At 34.7% G+C, this 8,962-nt stretch overlaps 1 long non-coding RNA gene across 1 annotated transcript; it reads right to left on the bottom strand.

Annotated features, from left to right (window-relative positions):
* Positions 1-5,913: 5,913 nt before the first annotated feature.
* Positions 5,914-8,761, bottom strand: LOC130748429 (uncharacterized). The gene is made up of 3 exons (XR_009022676.1): positions 8,144-8,761; positions 7,854-7,938; positions 5,914-6,202 (listed from the first exon to the last, which is right to left on the bottom strand). It is a non-coding gene; the product is annotated as an uncharacterized LOC130748429 (long non-coding RNA).
* Positions 8,762-8,962: the final 201 nt, after the last annotated feature.

Below are 8,962 nucleotides of genomic sequence, written 5' to 3'. Positions count from 1 at the left end.
CCGAATGCTGCCTCGCTTAAGCCAAATTACATGGCAGTAGCAGTGGTTCTGGAAGACAATTTGGCTTAAGCGAGAAATGGTCTCGCTTAAGCTGAAAGACGTTACCTGAACATGAAGAAACCTCCTCGCTTAAGCGGAATCTTTATCAGCTTAAGCGAAACTGTGCCCTGTTTATAAAAGGCTCGACCAAGATCAGAAATGGATCATCTTTTGACCTATTTTGGACTTTTGAGAGAGAAAACTTCAGAGAGAAGAAGGGAGGAACTTTGGGAGCTTTGATTCACCATCCATCAAGCTGGAATCATCACCGAGGACGGCACGGATCATAACTTTCGTCTTAGTTCTTCTTGTAAGCATAGCATCCATGTCTATGGATAGCTAAACTTCTCTTTATTGGGTTTGGGTGTAATACTTGACTTAAATGTATCCATCTTAGTTCTCTTTCATATGAATCTAGTTTATCTCTTGATTTCAATGATATGATCTTGATTTTAATGCTTGTTTTAGCTTGATCAACTAGAACATGATTTGAGATTTGATATGTGAGTGAAAGCTACATATTTGAATTAGATTTAGGTTGTATCATCTAATTTACTTGATTGCTAGACATAGGGTTAGGTTTATTAGTCGCTTAACATCTGAACTCATTACGTTTTGCTTCGTTAGTTATGCGAGACATCGATAATTATAGAAGTGAATCGTTAATCTGCTCATGTAAGAAATTAATGAGATAGATAAGAACTGATGTGATGAAATCAAGGATAGAATAGGTTGTATGTGTTGAATTATAGGATATATGAGAGTTGATGTGTGAACCCCAATCCCAACAGCTTTCTCAATCTGTTTTTAAACCCGTTTTTATTACTGTTTTATGTCCACAACATTTCTCAAAACAATCAACCAAACGTTTCTTGAACTCTTTGCTTAAGTAATTTAGCTAAAGAACGGAGTTGTATTTCCAATTCCCTGAGGACGATAAAAACCCTTTACTATACTACAATTGAATCTTGAAAGGGATTTGAAAGTAGTTGTGGTAAAAACCTTTCAACAGCAAGTCTATTGCTTTTGATTTTGGAACTTTTGTGTTTGAGAAGACATTGAAGCATGCTGATACTTGTGCTGTGAAGCTGCCTGTTTCATTTCCTTCACTTCTCACTGAGATCATTCTCAAGCAGCATCCTCAGATTCTCAGGGCTGATGAAGTGGCTATGTCACGTGGAGTTCCAATCACCTTGAATCAACGTTTGTTTATGGAGCCACATATCCTAGACATTGCCATGCCAATCAGTAGGACATCTGCTCCTCCTGTGACTGAATCTGGCACTCAGACCATAATTGCTGAATTACAGGAAGTCTCCAAGGCTTTGCAGGAGACAATTAGGGTGAGCACTGCCAGGAAGCTCAAGGTTGATGCTTTGCTACTCAAGCTTCAGGAAAAAGAACGCCAAGGTGGTGAGCAAAGTGCTACTGCTACAGCTGCTCAGGATGTGAGCAATGAAGAGGAGGAAGGATCTGATGAGAGTGAAGAGAAGAGTGCATAAGGATCAGGAGAGGAGTCTAGTTCTGAAGACTAGATTGTTATGATTTTTTGTTAATCTCTTTTGTTGTTGGAAGTATTTGTGCACCCTTTGCAAATTTGTGCTAAAAAGGGGAAGTAGTTTGAGATTGAAGATTCTATCTGCTATGTGGTCTGTAATATTCTGTGTTACAGCTGTGAAGTTGCTTCTGTGAAGACTATGTGTGTCTTGCTAGTGTTTAACTTTGGTCTGTTCAATTTGAAGACGTGTTCAAGACATTCGCTATGTTTGTTCCAAGTTGCATCTTCTGGTTTTATGTGGTTAGCTTTTGTGCAAGTAACTTCTGATAGTGTTTTCTGGTTTGTTGAAGTTCAAGCTGATCAACTGTGAAGTCATCATCTGCTAAGGGTTGATAGTTCTTCTGTGTGTGCATTTTTGCTGCTAAGTGTTTTGTTCCAACTATGCTAAGTTGTTGTATGGATGCATCATGTGAGGGGGAGCAATGTTTAAGGGGGAGAATTGATTCTCTAGTTTTTATCCTCTCTGGTTGTGAGTTGTTTTAGACAAAATTTGACAAAGGGGGAGATTGTTGGAACATGTTGTCATGCATTTTGTCAAAACAACCGATTGTCGAAGCAGATGTCGTGGCATCTGATTCCGTGAAGCTAGAGCATCAGTCCTCAGCTTGTGTTTCTGTTGTGGGCCCTCTGAAGATTTACTGAAGATATGTTTTTGAGTTACTTGAGGAGCAAGTAGCTATTCCATAAGGGTTTTAAATTGTTGGGTTGTTATTTGTTGAAACAATCTTTGTTAAAAGATTGATTTCTATCTTTACTTGTGCAATAAGAAACCAAATCTATCAAGATTGCGTTTTGAATTGCTGTTGCTGCAATCTGTTTCTTCAGCACATTCTAACCCTAAAGCCCATGCTACCGCTGCTGAAGTCTATAAAAGGATGAAGACCTAAAACATGAAGACCACCGAAGCTAATAGAGAGAGATCAAGTGTTTTAGGATTTGTGTTTGTACTTTGTCCTTTGTTAGTTGTGAATCCTCTTTGCTCACTGATTCTATAAAGCAAAGAAGGATTCTGTGTTGTTTGATTGCGTTCAAACTCTGATTGTTCATTGTGTTCACCAATCACTGTGGCAGTGATTGAGAGAAAGTGAGAGGGACTCTCATACTTAGGTTGATATTCTAAGTAGAAATACACTGGGTAGATTAGGAAGTGAACTATGAACTGAGTTGTTCATGAGTGTCTGTGATTCCTGAATCTTGAGATAGTGGATTTCCTTTCTTTGGGTGCAAACCCTCCAGACGTAGGTGAAAGTTTTTCACTGAACTGGGTTAACAATTACTGTGTGTTATTGTTTCTGTTGTTAAATTTTGTTTTACTGTTAAGCGGTTGTCAAACCTCTTGTCCCAGCATCGTACAAGACAATCGTATCAGAGGGAATTACAAACCTCAACCAAAATATCACACCTACATTCAGTACATATGTAATCAACAATCCTCTTTCATAGCCAAAAACAATACTACACGAGCTCCATTAGAATATCACACCTACATTCAGTACATATGTAATCAACAGTCCTCTTCCATAGCCAAAAACAATACTACACAAGCTCCATTAATTCTAACAACCTCTACTGTATATCCCCTGAATAATAATCCAAGCCTGCCAAAACCAAAAACCAAACTGAACCCAGTAAAAGGAAGCAATACGCTGCAAAATACTAAATGGAAACCATCAAAGGTAGAGGTGAACCCGAAAAAATAATTCTGCAAGCAATAATTGAATCAGATTCCAATAAGAGATATAAAAACACATGCCTGGCTCCCTATAAATCTTGTATCAAAAACCAACGAATTCCAACACCCCCTCCAACACAACTTAACCAGTAAAGCATAAAACCAGTCAACAACAATAAACAAGCAGAAGTGATCACCCTTCACATACGCAACAAACAGTGCAAAGGATTCAAAGTCCATTTGAAAAGCGAATAATGGAAACCCGGAAACTTCTCTTTAAGCCAGCTCCAGGACTTAAATTGGATCAAATCAAAAACTGCAGAAGCTTCAAAGAGGCTATTTTAAAAATAACAGAATTTCTCTCTTGCCAAAGACACATCCAGAAAATAAATTGCACCCATTGACAATGAGTGTATGTGTCGGGAAAACATGGATATGTTCCACCACTCAAACTTGCCGTGTAATTGGATCTGCGAAGGATCAGACATGTTCTTGATACTATGTAAAGAGAAACAATATAAAAAAAGAAGGGGAGAGAAAAAAATGCACACTTGAGTTTACATTGTGAAAACTGGTTTATTAAAAAATAAAATATATACTTACTCATATTTATAGTAATGGGTAGACTCCAAATCCTAATTAAACAAGAAAATAAAGAAACAAATTAATCTAAAAAATAATCCAAATTACATGAAATAAGATAAGGTACTCTATGATAAATATATTTCAGATATATTTTTTATACTCTCACGATTTATATATATATATATATATATATATATATATATATATATATATATTTATACAATATTAGAAACTGCATTATTTTATGACGCATATTACTAGAAGTATTATTTCAAATATTATTTATATTATGATAAGTATTATTTTAAAATAAAGTTAGATGAAAAGGACAACATCTTGACATTAGTTTTTTTTTTATTTTTTATTTTTTATATTTAATTATCTCCTAAGTATGTGTCTGATTGCTTTTGAAATGCAGATCTTAAATTATTATATCGAAAAGACTTAATATGTTTTTGGCCCCTTTAAAATTAGAGTCTTTTGGTTTAGGCCCCTCTAAATATATTTTTGGTATATACCCTTATTTTGAAAATAATATGGAGGGATAAGCCACTGCCGTTACCTTTACCTAACGGATGCTGACGTGACATATTTTAGACGACCTAAACCAAGGAACCATGATTTTAGAGGACCTAAACCAAAGAACCATGATTTTAGAGGACCTAAAATTCAATTTTTATCATGTCTTAGGTCCCTCTAAAATCATAGTTCTTTAGTTTAGGTCCCTCTAAACGACGTAAAGTGATGGCAGGAGCTGAAACCTCATTATTATTTTGCATTTAGGGGTGTATACCAACATAAAATATTTATAGGGGCCTAAACCAAAAGACCCTAACTTTAGAGGCATCCATATATACGATCGAGCAATATTTCAAATAAAAAAAATAAAAACCCAAAGTAAAAAACCCAAGTACGTTTGAGGATTTTACTTGGGTTTTATACTTTGGGTTTTTATTTTTTTCAACCATAATTTACTTACACGACACCCTCTTTAACTGAATAATTTTTACAAAATAGAATCTAAGTCAGCGTCGTTTGCAGAATCATCAGAAATTAAACGGAAAAGTGTGCTCGATCGTACAGAGGGACCTCCAACATATTTAAGCCTATGAAAATAATATTGGATTAAATTCCTGGTCACACTAATGCAGAAACAAATTATGTAGCACAAGTTGTTTCTTGGACTAAGGAGCTCAAACATATATATCTTCCAAGTGTAAAAGAAAAATAAAAATGAGCTCAAACATTTTTTAACATAAAAAGTGATGCAAAATTTTCTTTGACTTTAGCTCATTATTTTGACCATTATTTGTAGATATTTTTGTTAATTGATATTTTTTAAGCAATTCGTTAATATGAGTTAGTTGTCTGCTGAAATCACAAACTAAACAATCTTTTTTTTCTCTAATATATGTCATTACACAAGCCGTGAGTGAGGACCACCCTTTTTTTTTTTGATATTCACACTCTTCCGTTTTATGCAAATGAACAAAGCAAACAGATTCTTATTTTATTTTTTTCACTTAGATGGATCGATCACATATTATTTTCACATGAATGACAATTAAATAGACTAAGCATAGCATAGCTGAACATCGTTAAATTATTCAAGATTTAAGTGAGTAACCCCACTATCCAACGTGGATCTTTACTTCAATTATTTGAAATATTGCTCGATCGTATATATGGATGCCAGCATTAACATTAGTAAGTACAAGTCTTCTAGCTTAAAATGGACAAATTTTTAGCTGTCACTTAATCAAGCACTATGGATCATCAATTGGGTTTTACTTTGTCGATCCTAAACCAGAAATATGAACGTATATATGGATGCCAGCATTAGCATTAGTCATGAGTGCAAGTCTTCTAGCTTAAAATGGATAAATTTTTAGTTGTCACTTAATTAAGCACTATGAATCATCAATTGGGTTTTACTTTGTCGATCCTAAACCAGAAATATGAATATCCCTTGCTTGACACTTAAGTATCTTGTATTCAAAAAAAGAAATTCACTTCGAAGCTAAGTAATAACACACCCAAAGATAAAAAGTAAAGTGGGAAAAGCAGAAGTATAAGTTGTATCATTAGAAATATATATCAATGCTCGATCAGTCGATCAGTTTCTCTCTTTGTATGTGTGTAGGAGTATCATGCACCAAGAGCCGTGCATGCATGCACAAGTTGCTTTTACACAAATAGTTCATGATTTGGTTAATTGTAACATATATTCCCAGTTCCACCTTCCATCCATTGCTTTGTTGGCTTTGCAAATTGTAGCAAAAATGGATGACACAAGTCTATCTTGCTTGTACCGCCACATGCATGCATGTTATTGCCCTCAATTAAAACTGTAGTGAAAAATAAATGGGAAGGATGAAGTTGAGAATGAAGTTGTCAGATTATTATAATAAAGAAGCACATACACAACAGCTAGCACACTAAGGTTGGTTAAATATGGTTAACCAAGAATTAATGTGAAACACCTCTTTGAAAAATCTAGTGCATGTAGTGAGTTTTTTGAAATTGGCCAAAGTAAGTCTCTTGGCAGAAAATATATATTATTCTCAGCTTGTTTTGGCCAAGACATTCTTTGCATGCATGTATAGATCTTTTATGTTATGTGTAATAGAGGAAGTTTGAAAATCATCCTTCATTGGAATAAACTTTGACTTTAGTCCCTAATTTTTGTGAAACTATCCAGTTTGGTCCCAACAGTGCTAGTGGTGATGGTTGGGTGAACATGCCACATTGCTTTACTGGTCTTACGTGGACTGACCGTGTGTTCTAATGAAGCCTACGTGGATACTTTTTATCTTTAAATTTCATTTTTTCATATCAAATTACCTGATCACTAACACCTAAACTAACCCCAATTTAACCCTATGAGGTTATGTTAATTAGTGAGTGAATTAGGGTTAAATTGGATTTTAATTTAGGTGCTAGTGAGGTAATTTGATGTGGAAAAATGAAATTTAAAGACATAAGTTTTTTTTTCCACGGAGGCTTCATTGAAACACATGGCTAGTCCATGTAGCATCTGTGAAGCCATGTGGCAAGGTCATCAGACCACCGCCTCCAGCAGGGATCAAAATTGAGTAATTTGACAAAAACTAGGGACTGAAGCCAAACTTTACTGCGGGAGAGACTATTTTCAAACTTCGCCTATTACACATATGCACCAGAAGCTCAATTAACCCTCTGTTTTATTGACTCTTTGGTGTGAGATAAATGAAACAAAGAAAAAGAAATGCAAAAGGAAAATGTAAATGTAAATTAAATTCTCATGAGATGATAGTGCATGGCATGCATGCATATGTGCTTTTGATCGAGCTAGCTAGCTTTCCTAGTGCCTATAAATATAAGCATGTAGTCCATTGTGAAAGACAGAAGAGCTCATTATATTGAATAGAGAGGTTAATTTTAGGCTGAGAGGTTTTTCCAGTTTCTATATATTTATTCCAAGGCTTAAGAGCGAGCTAGCTTCTCTTATTCTGGTTATTGTTCCTTTGTCAAATTTTCTCCTGATCTTTCAAGCCCCTCAATTTCATATAGCAAGAGTATGAATGGTGATTGTTAATTTGCTTAAAAGGTATATCAGCTAATTAAGTTTATGAAGTTCATTCAACTTAAAGGCTAATTACATTATATTTTCTAAAAAAACTACTTTTTTCAGTGATCAAGTTCCTCTTTCTCTTTGCCACTCATACAATTCTCATTGGAGAATCCTATTCCTATTCAAGGTATATATATATATATATATATATATATATATATCCTCTCAACTGACCCTGAGGTTTAGCATGTCTATTGCAACTCAATTTGATAACTCAACTGACCCATTAGTAGTAATCATACTTCATAATATATATACAAACAATTTCAAATTAAATTCTTTTTCAACCGAACTTGCATTTTCTTTTTCTTGCAATCAAACTCAAACAATAAACACTCCTCCTCAAATTTATATATAAAAAGAGAAAACATGTGTATATTACATACCTGTGTATTTTCCTCTTCTATATTTTGTGTTTTACCTTGGAAAAGAGCAAATGTTTTTTTCAATCTGATGAACAATCACCCTTCTCTGTCTCAGGCAAAACAAAAAGTTAAACTCATCAGAGTTTCATTTTTTTAACTCAGTTCTGGAAAAAGCAAAGCATACATGGGAAGGAACACAAGAACTCACTTACTTTGATAAGCCAAAGTGTATTCGAAAAAGCACAATTAGACCTTAAAACCATATAAATACATAAGTAAGTTACACAAGAAAGTTGGAAAATATATTATACCTCTTCCCAAGCTAGAAGCACAATTCCAAGACTGCAACTTCATTCAGTGATGAAGAATCGCAAATGAATCACCCTTCTTTTGATATTGAAACACTGAATTTATTGTTCTATTCCAAGCCATCACCTCCCTATTCCCCACTGAATCCATTTCTTGCACGTAGTAGTTCAAATTGTTAGTATTGGTTATAGGCAGAATAGCATCCCCTGCATCAGCAAGATGATACTGACAAAAGGAAACTGGAATTAATGCATAAATAATTTTTACATGTGATCCTTCCCTAAACACAATCATATGACTGACATCCAAACAACCCAGCTTCCTTTCTTCTGATTTGCATTTCTTACTGTATATAGTTATATATATCATTCATAATTAAAACCACTAAGCTGAGAAGTTTCAAATGGCAATCAGTACTGCACCATTTCAACCAATAAAGCGGATAAGAAAATCAAAGGTTATTCCCCAGCACAGCAGTGCAAAAGCACAATCCAACAGAGTCTGAAAGTTGTTATTATAGCTTGTTTATTTACAACTCTGTCTGTGTTATAGTTTTATTACATGTTATTTTTCTAATTAATGATTCCTTTTGCAGATTAAAAGCTTCAAATAAAGGGTCATTGGACTTGCCATAGTTCTACGAGAGCCATCCTTTTCTGTTCTTGGACGCCTTGAGCTTCATCGATCGCAAGTTCTTCACGTACGCTCAGCTTCCACCTTAGCTAACATTAACATATATACTAGTGCATGCATACATGAGACCATATCAAACTTATGTGGAGGAATATTGTGAATGAAATAATAAGTTTAAACATGTAGCT

Source organism: Lotus japonicus, chromosome 3 (genome assembly GCF_012489685.1).
Source record: "Lotus japonicus ecotype B-129 chromosome 3, LjGifu_v1.2".
Classification (NCBI taxonomy): Eukaryota; Viridiplantae; Streptophyta; class Magnoliopsida; order Fabales; family Fabaceae; genus Lotus; species Lotus japonicus.
This window is presented reverse-complemented; position numbering and strand designations above follow the sequence as displayed.